Source organism: Thamnophis sirtalis, unplaced genomic scaffold (genome assembly GCF_051295495.1).
Source record: "Thamnophis sirtalis isolate CommonGarterSnake01/CBP01778 unplaced genomic scaffold, rThaSir2_p1.2 scaffold_2, whole genome shotgun sequence".
NCBI lineage: Eukaryota > Metazoa > Chordata > Lepidosauria > Squamata > Natricidae > Thamnophis > Thamnophis sirtalis.
This window is the reverse complement of record NW_028261382.1, coordinates 168,972,888-168,985,289: the sequence shown is the minus strand read 5'-3', so window position 1 is coordinate 168,985,289 and position 12,402 is coordinate 168,972,888. Positions and strand designations below refer to the sequence as shown.

Here is a 12,402-nt window from a genome sequence, read left to right as displayed (position 1 = left end):
TAAATTTGTGTTCCTGTATGTGAAATAAGATCTGTTTAACAGTTATATAAAGAAAATCTTATTAGTGCTAGACGTGAGTGGTTCATTAAAGAACTGTACTGGACCCAATAATCAGAAATAATCTATTTCTGTTAAATCGTATTTTAAGGCTACCTGAAAGAATTGTTTTAGTATGCTTAAAGGTTTAGGAGCATGGCTGGAGGGCTTTTGGGGATTTAGTAGCTGTAAAATAGCTTGGATGTGGTAGTTCATAACAATTTTTCATGGCAACATGGTATATGAATGAAACGTTTGCTTCTCGTAGTGGTTTCTGTGTTAAATACAGTGCTACTAAAGTCCTTGTTTTATATATGAATATTTCCTCCCATGCTCAGACCTGAGAGACAGTCAGAATTGCCTTTGAAGTGATCTATTGGAATGGGGTCATTAAAAAAATATACATTTTTATAAATGCATAAGCAAAACTAAAGGTTGACCTAAGCTGGATATGTCATCTTTCTGTAGAGAATATTTTAATGCAATCAATACTAGTGGATAGCATTTTCAGGCAACAGCTATCGAGAGCAATAAATGTATAGACTTCCTCAGGGTTTTTTTTAATGGCATTTGATGGTGTCATTTCAAAATGCAAAAATAATTTACCATGAATTATTTAATCACTTAAACGTATAGTATTGGTAAATTTTCTCATGACCAAAAGTCACATTTTGAATTATTCCTGATCATTTAGATTTTCTTTTTTTTTGTTGTTTCATCGTAACATTTTTATGTAGCAGAAGATAAACTGTGATATGTTATATTTAGTTATTTATTAATGCAGTGTATGATGCTCAGTTCCAAACAAGATTATCGTTTGGGTGGGATAAGCCAATAAGAAAGTGTTCTTAGTCTAAAATCTAGAACAGATCCATCCATGTAACAGACATACACATCTTTGTAGGCATTGTTCTGTATGTTCTTTGGAACAGTGGTGGGTTTCAATTTATTTTACTACCGGTTTACTCATGCGCTTGTGCAACGCTTCTATGCATGCACAGAAGTGTCCCGGCAGATGGGCTGTCCAATCTGGGGCGAACCAGCAGAAACCCACTTCTGCTTTGGAAGTTACACATGGCAATTCTGTTAATTATTTTTCTTGGGGCTTGCCTTCCAAATTCCTCACCATCCTTCTGAATCTACACCAAATTTTCTGGTTCTCTTTTATAAAATGCAGCATCTAGAACTAGACCCCATGTTTCAGATTTGATCTAATCATTGAACTATTGAGGTAAGGGTGCAAGAGTAGTGTTAATGTAGCCCATTTGCAGCGCTCATAATTACATCCTATTTGAAGTGTTCTTTGCAATTAGCAGTTAGACTTATATACCGCTTCATAGGGCTTTCAGCCCTCTCTAAGCGGTTTACAGAGTCAGCATATCGCCCCCACAGTCTGGGTCCTCATTTCACCCACCTCGGAAGGATGGAAGGCTGAGTCAACCTTGAGCCAGTGAGATTAGAACCGCTGAACTGCAGATAACAGTCAGCTGAAGTGGCCTGCAGTACTGCACTCTACCCACTGCGCCACCTCGGCTCTATAATTGCTGCAAAATAGTGAATAAAACAAATTGAACTCTCTTACTGACAATCTGGACTCTGATTATTAGATGAATGATGAATACATTCCTATTAGACCATTACTTTTAGATCCAATTTGGACATGCTTCTAAAGTATGAATTGTAAAAGCATGCTGAAAGTTTAATAAACTTTATTAAATATTTAGCACAGATGCTTGATCCCAGTGCTTCTATGCTATGTTATAAATAAAAAAAACTTTGAACAGTGCCAGGAACTATGTCAATTGTGATTGCATGAAGCCTGAAGAAAGTGAATGGATGGAGAACTGTGTGTACATTACACAATATCAATTTCTGTCCTTTTTTGTATGTATATATGCAGATAATGACAGTCTCAGTAGGGATAATATATTTCAGTGCTTTGCTTTCTCTGAGAGAAGGCTTACAGCCATGTCAATATTTATTACTTCAATCCTTAAATTGACAGAAAAGCATATCAGTATAAATTTCACTATCCCAATGACTAGTCCCTATTCTCTATCAGATAAGATTTAAAAGATTGTCCCCATCCTAACACTTTTAAAATGGGACAAATTAAGGAAAACAAACATTCACCAGTTGCTCTCCCTAATGTGAGCTGGAGATGGGAGGATGCAGGTTTGATAATTGTCAAAAGTCTGCTTTGGAGGAAGGGTTTTGCATTGATACATTCAGTTTATAGTTTGTTCCTTTTGGATTCAAGTTTAATTCTATTCTGGATCAAACCATCTTTAGAAGAAGCCTGAAAAACAACAAAGAGGAAGGATTATTATATGGTGTAGTGGAAGGGAACGATTGCAATATCCCTTAATAGCAATATTAATTTTTTAAAAATAAAAGAGGCACCCCAGTGTCAAAATTGCAGTGTTGTTCTACTTAAAAGAGGATACCACACCTCTAAAAGAGATTTTAAGATGGTATCTTGAGGAGGGAGGGAGAAGTTTGTGGAGTATGTATAAATTTCAAAGGATTGATTAAGTGCCATTAAGTCAGTGTTGACTCTGAGCAACCACACAGGTGGATTACCTCTGTGGCAGTCTTTTTGTCACTTGTTTCCTTAGATCAGTGGTTCCCAAACTTGGCAACTTTAAGACTTGTGGACTTCAACTCCCAGAATTCTCCAGCCAGCAGAGCTCTGCTGGCTGGAGAATTCTGGGAGTTGAAGTCCACAAGTCTTAAAGTTGCCAAGTTTGGGAACCACTGCCTTAGATCTTCCAATGGTGCCCCCATCACCTCTGTAATGGAATCCATCCAGTTTGCTGCTAGTTCTCATCTTTCTTTCTTTCTTTCTTTCTTTCTTTCTTTCTTTCTTTCTTTCTTTCTTTCTTTCTTTCTTTCTTTCTTTCTTTCTTTCTTTCTTTCTTTCACTTCTGCCTTTCCCAGTATTACAGTTTTCTCCAGAAAGCTAGGTTTTTACATAGTGTATTCAAATTTGAACCTGGTAATTTCTGCTTTGAATGAGAACTATGGGCTGATTTGTTTGATGATCCATTTATTTGTTTTTGTGGTTGTCTGTGGTATTCTCGGGAGTTTTCTCCATTGAGGCTTGAAAGGAAAAGTTGCTGTATTCTGTGGTTTTTAATAACTTTGGAACTGAATTATAATGCTTTTTTCTATACTTGGCATCCTGTATCATCAATCCTTCTACCCTGAAAGAATGCTGGAAAGGATGCACCTAATAAGTTGAATAATCAAGCCAGGGTATTCATGACCATTTGCTAGAGTTTTCACCCTAAGAATTCTTTAGAGCGCTCATGTGTTTTCCAGAAAGTATTTTATGCAATTTAAATTAGCAGCTGAACCATGTATTAGTTGTGATCTTTAACTGGGCTGTACTGTATTCCTTTCTTGATATAATATTTCTACTGCGCCTAGTTTCTGGAATATGAAGAATAAAACTACTACTTGAAAATACTCGAAAATTGGAACACTCTGAACAGAACTGATTTTGTAACAGGAAAATGTAATATTCTTTTTGCTACCTTTTAACACACTGTTCTGTCATGCCAGCGGGATTTGAGAATGACTAAAGAAAAGTAAAACATTATTATAGTATTGAATGTAATATCAGGATTAGCCAGTGATTCTATTTATAAATGCAGAAACTGATAATTCCAGATTATAGGAAAAAACAAAGTACTGTAGAGTGTCATGTTCCACATCTATGGAATCTCCTAACTCTGAATATGTTTGTTTGAAAGAAAGTATATTCCATGGCTAGAAATATGTTTAATTATATCCTGCTACATTATAAACTAGATGTTTTCTCTTCAAAGGTAAATTACTAAGTAAATTCATTGCTGTAACCACAGATTGTAGCAAATAATATATTATGAAATACAATAAAGACCAGTAAAATAGTACTGTATTTTTCAGAGTATAAGACGCTCCAAAGTATAAGAGAGCCGAGGTGGCGCAGTGGTTAAATGCAGCACTGCAGGCTACTTCAGCTCACTGCAGTTCTGCAGTTCGGCTGTTCAAATCTCACTGGCTCAGGGTTGACTCAGCCTTCCATCCTTCCGAGGTGGGTAAAATGAGGACCCGGATTGTTGTTGGGGGCAATATGCTGACTCTGTAAACCGCTTAGAGAGGGCTGAAAGCCCTATGAAGCGGTATATAAGTCTAACTGCTATTGCTATTGCTATAAGACACACCTAGATTTTGGGGAGGAAAACAAGGGAAAAATATCTGCCTCTGCCTCTCAGCAATTTGCCTCCTTGCAACAAACAGTACAGACAAAATACACTGTTTTACAGTGTTATATTTCAGACTATACTTGTACAGATACTGTTAAAATTGATGTGCTTTCTGGAAGTTTATTTAAAAAAATAGCACTTTTTAAAACAACAGCACAGGGCCTCTTCAAATCAAGCATTTATTTTAAAAATCTTCTTCATTTTGTTAAGTCGTCTAGAATAATAATAAAGCAGTCTTTAAAAAATAAGTTTAATAATTTGAACATTCTATAGGCAATAATAGTTGTTGACTAACCTCCTTGCAGCAAACAGCCTGATTAGCAGAAGGAAAAAAAATCTGCCTCCCAGCCATTTGCCACATGGAGCAAACAGCAAGTTTCACTTTCATTTTCTCCCGATTTTACAGGCTGCAGGGATTGCTAGAGCTTATTGAAGTCTCCACAAACCCTGTTTGCTGCAAAGAGGTAAATTGCTGGGAGGCAGAGGCCAAAGGGTTTGGGCTGGTGGGTGGGGCTACATTCAATGTATAAGACACATCCAAATTTTCACCCTCTCTTAGGGAGGAAAAAGGTGTGTCTTATACTCTGAAAAATATGGTAATGTTGTAAAGTAAAATAATAAAAATAGCAAAAATAGAAATGTAAAAAGATTACAGCAAGATAAAACCAAAGCTACAGCTAAGAATTTTAAGTTTCTTTCTAGGTTTCAATGACAGCAGAGAAAGTACAACAGTTCAATTTTTCAAGGTGGATCAGTTGAATTCACTTACCATCAGTAATTTGGCCCCGATTCCATTTTAAATGGGGCAGTGGAGGATATAAAGGATAATATCCTCTACTTTATTGAGAGTACAGGCATTGTTTGACACCTTGCTTACAAAATCTCCTTTTGATCGTGTGGTTAGCAGATAGAGAGATGCTAACACCCCTTCCAGGGAAGCACTAACTTTACTTCTGAGTTCAGTTGAGAATACTCTCATTCACTTTTAATTGTTGTTTTAAAGGCCTTACCTACCTATATAGCAATAGCACTTAGACTTACATACCACTCCAAGGGGCTTAAGAGCACTTTCGGAGCGGTTTACAAATGCCAGCATATTGCCCCCAACAATCTGGATCCTCATTTTACTGAATTAAGAAGGATGGAAGGCTGAATCAACCTTGAGCCGGTCAGGATCGAACTCCAGAATGTGGGCAGAGTTTGCTCGCAACACTGCATTCTAAACACTACGCCACCGCAGCTTATATAAGAATCTGCCAAAGTATTATTATTTTATTTTATTGTTTACTTAGTAATCAAATTTATATGCCACCCATATCACTATGACTTGATTTACAAATAAAAAACATAAAATTTATACAAATAGCAATAGCAGTAGACTTATATACCGCTTCATAGGCCTTTCAGGCCTCTCTAAGCGGTTTACAGAGAGTCAGCATATTGCCCCCAACAATCTGGGTCCTCATTTTACCCACCTCGGAAGGATGGAAGGCTGAGTCAACCCTGAGCCGGTGAGATTTGAACCGCTGACCTGCTGATCTAGCAGTAGCCTGCAGTGCTGCTTTTAACCACTGCGCCACCTTGGCTCTGTATACTGTATACAAAATACAGTATACAAAGTTTAAAAAAAACCAAAGTTAAGCTTAAAAAAACCCCTAACCCAGGGTTGCGTGTCACTATTGGATCCCCATGCTAGTTGACAGAACCAGATCTTAATTCTCTTCCGGAAGGCCAGAATGGGAATTAAGTATAAAAGGTCCTTTTAACTGGTTGCCTACTGGGATAATCAGAATTTTTGGTTGCCATCCTATAATTACAAGCTTCTTTGCTTGATTTATGAGGTATTAGCTTAATGTTTTAGAATACTTTCCCATTAGTTGAATTGATTTATACGTAATTCCCAAGCAACCCACTTTTTGCCGAGGTGGTGTAGTGGTTAGGGTGCAGTACTGCAGGCCACTCCATCTGACTGTTAACTGCAGTTCAGCGGTTCTAATCTCACCGGCTCAAGGTTGACTCAGCCTTCCATCCTTCCGAGGTGGATGAAATGAGGTCCCAGACTGTGGGGGCGATATGCTGACTCTGTAAACCGCTTAGAGAGGGCTGAAAACCCTATGAAGCGGTATATAAGTCTAACTGCTATTGCTATTGCTTGATTGATATTTTTGGTAAATAATGCAACATATTTGTCAGCTGACTTGGGGTTGTCTCTTAAGATTTCTAAGATTTAAAACAGGAACTGGTTACTGTAAAGCCACCATTAATTCTAGAAATACCAACAATTCTGAAATCCCTAGAAGATGTATTTGCTTTTCTACATACTATTTCGGCCTTGTACATATATCAAATAAATGTAATCGCCGTGCACACATTTTACATCTTGTGGACTGGGACAGGAGGACAGAAAGCTCCATTTCTAAACTTGGTTTCCTTTCACTAATGGTCTACTTGGTTTCTCTACAGAATTAAGAGGAATAAGAAACTGCACAAGCCTGTTTGCTCATTTGCACAGAAGTCTAGTATTCAGCTGTATGCTATATTTTGTGTATGGCTAACAAATATAATACATAGATACAAGACTGTTAATGCGACATAGTTGTTAATATTTTGTGCCTTCAAGTCAACGTTGACTCCTGGTGCCTGAAGTTTTCTTGGTAATGTTTTCAGAAATGGTTTGCTGTTGTGGCCCAGCAGGAGCCGTTGGAGCTGCCACCAGACTCCGACAGCGAGGGGCCCTATGAGTCGGCTCTGGAGGATGTGGAGGACCCTGGACAGGGTTCCGACTCCGAGCAGGGAGCAAGGAGGCTAGTTGGCCACCAGGAGGCACCTGAGCCTTGGACCAGTAGGGAGGAGACAAGGGAGAGTGAGCCGGAAGCCAGTAGTGAGTTGTTCCTGGATGCACGCCATCGAAGAGCTAATAGGCGTTGGGAACAATTACGCAATTACAGGAGGTGATTGTACTCAGCTGGTGGTCATTAGGCTCCTCTCCAGACTATAAAAAGCTACTTGTGCACACGCCCCTCTTTGCAGAAGTCAACACAGAATCGAATGTCGGAGAACTTTGTATGAGCTTGGCAGGCTGGATTGCTGCCAAGCCTTATCTGTGTTTATTGCTGCCCGAGCTTGTCTGTGCTGGATTGCTGCCAAGGACCTGTTTGTCTGTTAATTAAATGCTATAATTTATCTCTGGCTCGGAGTGTGCTTTGGTATGGAACGAGGGGGGTAGAACAGTTTGCCCTTGCCCTCTTCTTAGGACTAATAGAGAATGATTGACCCAAGTTCACCCAGCTGGCTTTGTATCTAAGACTCATGGGTCTCATGAGCCCCTGGACATCTAGCAGTGCAGCCCCACTATAAAAAACATAAAGAAATAAAGGAAATTCTTTTCACACAATGCTTCCCAGGCAAGCCAAAAAGGCTAACAACCCTGCTATAATGGATGGATCCTGTCTTGTCAACTTTGATACAATTTTAAAAGTCTGTGATTGCAAATAATTTGTAATAGAAGCAAGGATTTTCAGTAATAAACTCCAATCATCTGAAAGCTTTATAATAAGTATCTTCTAACTTTCCTTTGTATGGCCCAGCATAAATTATTTGCATTGATTTCTCCATTGTTTTAAACTGAAGTGCGGCGTCGGAGAGCTTTGTAAATAGCGTTATTTTTAATCCTTGATTGCTTTGGTTATAGGATGAGTATAGGCAAAAAATCAGTGTAATTGAAAGCTAGGTGGCCTTTATGTTGAATATTGCAGTTGAACTTTGTATAAATGCTTGAGTAGAACCCGGAATTCATGTTATGTATTGAAGTACATTCAATTATATAGATTAAAAGAAAATTGAGGGGAAATGATATAGATCATGTCTCCAAAAATTTCCTCACTGCCATTTATAAAAGTTTAATTTACTTTTTTGCCAGTCCTTATTTTTTTATTCTCCTCATATTCTTTTCTCCAAAACATGCAGCTGAGAAACGTTATTGAAGTGGGGGAACTATGCCTTAACATTGTGAAGATGGAAAGTACAGGCTGGTATCTTGAGCTGACATTAATTACCACTCTAAACAGGCAGATTGTCTTTCTAGATAGACTGTGGAGAAGTCTCATTTCAACAAGATTGCAAGGCTTGTTTGTATTGATTAGAAAAACATTTGCACATCTTTGATAGAACTGATTGCTACTGTTTAGCTGCTAGTAGAATATCTTATGTTACTAGTAAATCTTCAGAAATGCAGAGTTGGTTCCTTATTTTGCAAGCTGCCACTGCTTTTACGAAAGAAAGTCTAGGAACTGTTATGCCAAGTGTTTCTTAAAGAAAGCCAAATTTAATTGCCATGGATCCAGATGTTCTCTGAAAAAGGGCATTTATTTTGTTAAGTAGCGCAGGATACATTGCTTTAACAATGGAAAAGCCTTTGGACAATAGCCAGGCTCTTTGTCTATATCCATGCTTATATTTTGTATAACTTGTATTTTATACTATAATTGGAATTCTTTCTAATTATTAATTTAAAATGCATTTCTAAACATGACATTTAGAACTGAGTCCTTGTTTAATGAGTTTAGACTTGCATTATTATGGCTTTGGTTTTGACCTTTATATTCCTTCTTAACATTTTCCTTTAATTCAGTATATTTCGTTCATTATGCATTAGACCATTTCATACATTTAATGCTATAGAGGAGTTTTCTATGACACTTTTCAGACAGCAGATTCCCCTCAAGAAGGCTTAAGCCACAATATTAAAGATAAATAATAAAAATAAGTAAAACTGCAATCCAAAACCAGAAATATGTTAGAATATAATATATAGAATTATAGTCATACCTTGGTATTTGATTGCTTTGGAATGCGTCAAATTTGGTATTTGAAATCTAGATTGAAATTCAGTAGGCAATAAAAATTCTGACTTCTGCTTAGTTAATTGCTATAAAAATGAATGCTGTCACGATACAGGTAAATATGATAAAATGTATGGAAAATATCATTGATCACAGTGTTCTAGTTAAGTGGAGATAGAATGACTACATAGACCTGGCAGACTGATGGAAAAACTGTAAATATAGATGAGTAATAAAATGTGCATACTACTGCTGAGAAGCAGCTGTCATTGTGTATTTAATATACACAATGAAATGCGAGGCAAAATAGGTTGGCATTGATATCTGCATTTCTAATTTTAGTAGGCATATCTAGTTCACAAGCTGGATGCCAAAAAAGAATTTTGAGGAACACATTAAGACAACAAAACCTACAGAATAGAAATTGCAACCAAATTGAATTATGAGAATTAAATATATACTAAAGAAAGACATAGAAATAGTAGAGGAACTTTATGAATATGTGGATCTGCCGAAGATATAGGATAGGAACATGAGTGCCATGCCTAAACCCCAAAATGATACAGTGAAATCCAATTGAGTCCAATTTTTTATTTGCTTGCACCTAACGGACAGAATCTTGCCAGACTAAAGCTATAACCTTCTAACCTAATAGATACACTTTGGGAGATTCTAGGGAGCGATTACTGTGGACCTTTTCCTCCCTCCCTTATCCAGTTCTGGATTGCACAAGGTCTTATTTTGGGGCCTCTCTCCGGAATATGTTGCATCTTCCCTGGAAAGCCACAATGGAGTTGCCCCCTTCTTTTCCAGGTGCATGTTCTGTCATCATGTGCTGGAACAGAGTTTTTCAGAAGGTTAAGTTGAATGACCTTGTCTGTCATGCCAATATTGGTGGAGGTGTGGTTTTCTCCTTGATAGTATTCATTAACATTCAGGTGAATACTGAAGAAATATAAACATTCTGAATATAGTGTGTTTACACTTGTCTGAAAAAGTGTTCACATTTAGGCAAGTGCAAATGCACTGCAGGAACCCAAAATACCAGAAAAAGGAAACAGATCACCTATACCACATCTTCCAGCAAAATGGATACTCAACGCAACTTTATTAAAATTGTCTGACCACACACAGCGAACACAGGTTATGAAAAAGTTAACACTCGCAAAGATAAGAACAACTCAGAAACAACAGACAGACAGTTACAACCATATAGCATCATCCATCACTATAGGACAAAGCCAACTAAAGTCCTCCAAGGCATCTTAGGTAAACCAAAAGACTCAGGAGCCCAAAACAAAAAACAACACAACACAAAACAAAACAAAGAACAGGAGTCATGTACAAAATAGGCCTGAGCAGCCACTATATAGACAGACACGCAGAAGAGTAGCAGAGCACATCCATGAATACCAACTAGCAATCAGAGGACACAAGGAACACTTCTTAACCTCACCAACATGGACCATAGTTTCAACTGGAAAATTGTGATTAAGCTAAATTTTAAAAAGCTAGGGAATTTCGGTAAACTAGGCCATTCCAACAGACCAGCCACCAATAAACACAGAGATAAAGCACATTTACATAATGTGTAATGTCCTTTAAAAGAGACAATTATAACATCCTTTCTAGCAGCCAACATTCATATTAGCAGGGATTAACACCAGGCAGTCAAGCAGTGTAAACTATTTCCTAATCAAGAAACTACCGAGAAGAAACCATGCTTCCACCAATTCTGATAGGGCAAGTTACAGCATATAAAACTCCACGCTTATCAGCATTGATGATGTTATCTGGTTGGGTAATTAAATGTCTGCAAGCAAGCAAGCAAATAAACAAACAGAGCACCAAGAACTCCACAACCTTGGGTTACATATATTCACTACTGTTGGAAAGAGCAACAGAAATCATGGAATTGTCTTTGATAATCTTGCTCTGTATCTAGTAGTATAAAAGGCTTACTTAGATACTGTCAAACTAAAAAAAAAAGTTACATATAAAGCACTAGATGTTTTTTATGTTCATACAAGTATATTTTTAGTAATTTTTTTGTTTCTGGCAGTTATATGTTTAAATAAAAAGATTTTTACTTGTAATCTTTCCTCTAATTTATCTGAAATACTGTGTTTCCTTCTGCTGTCCTTGCACATTTTCTGTTTGGGATGTTAACATCACTAGATGTTTACTTCAATGTTGTTCTTATTATCTCTGAAAAAAATATTTTGAGAGTAACTATATAGGTAAATATAGTAGGTGTGTAGAACATTAATTAAAAAGTTATAGTGCAGTTGTTGATAGATACTTTCATAGCAATCGTTGCTGTGCTGTATTTATTTAGTGTATTGGCGCCCCCCTGCTGCCCCTTTTGCCTCTTCGCGCCACCCTAAGTCATCCCACCGCCCCACAGGGGGTGGTACCGCCCACTTTGGGAACCACTGGTCTAGGGCCATCTAACAACTGATGCGCAGCATTGTTTATATTAAAAATGATCAGATACTGGATTGGTATATGCCCTCAGTTTACAGCCGGTCATGATGTGATCTACAGTTTGATGTGGGATCCCACTGTCACACTGAGGGGAGGATACTATGCCCCTTATACAGAGAGTCCCGCCGTATGAGGTGTGAATCCTATTCAGGATTATCTACTGCTTTTCATGACAGGCTATATTTATGAGACATTTTTGCTGAAAAACAAGGATATCAGTTTTATATTCTTTTTCTTTTTTCTTGTGAGATTAAATATTTTTACAGTATATTTTAGTTGAGAGTAGAATTGTAACTATTATAAGTTAGATCTATGTTAAAACTGAGTCCATTAAAATTATATGCAAACTTAATTAACAAAGTAGGTCGTTCTTTTCTGGCCATTTAATAGTGTTCCTTCTAACCAATCACACTTTAAAGATTTAATGCGCAAGACGGACTGAGAGGTTTAGGAATTGCAGAATTCAGGCTACATAAACTCCCTATCTTATTTCACTGCTGTTGGAAGGAAGGGACCAGATATTATATTATCATCATCATCATCATCATCATCATCATCATCATCATCATCATCATCATCATTATCATTATTAGTTTTAGGGATAAATCTAGAAATCCGTAAGCCTTTTCTTTAAAAAAAGAAGAAGAAAGAATTGCAGCTCTCCATAAAATAGGTCTAGCATTTGCTTTGGGGCTTTTTGTCTAAGTAAAGAATCCAGAGGCAAATGGAACAAAAGTAAAATACACAAACTAATCTAAATGCTGATGTCCCTGGCTGAGAAGGGC

General features: G+C 37.3%; 1 protein-coding gene across 1 annotated transcript in view; it reads left to right on the top strand.

The window, feature by feature from the left end:
* The window catches only part of DTNBP1 (dystrobrevin binding protein 1), a 44,087-nt gene that overhangs the window by 24,343 nt on the left and 7,342 nt on the right, over positions 1-12,402 (top strand). The gene's annotated exons all lie outside the window — the stretch shown is intronic.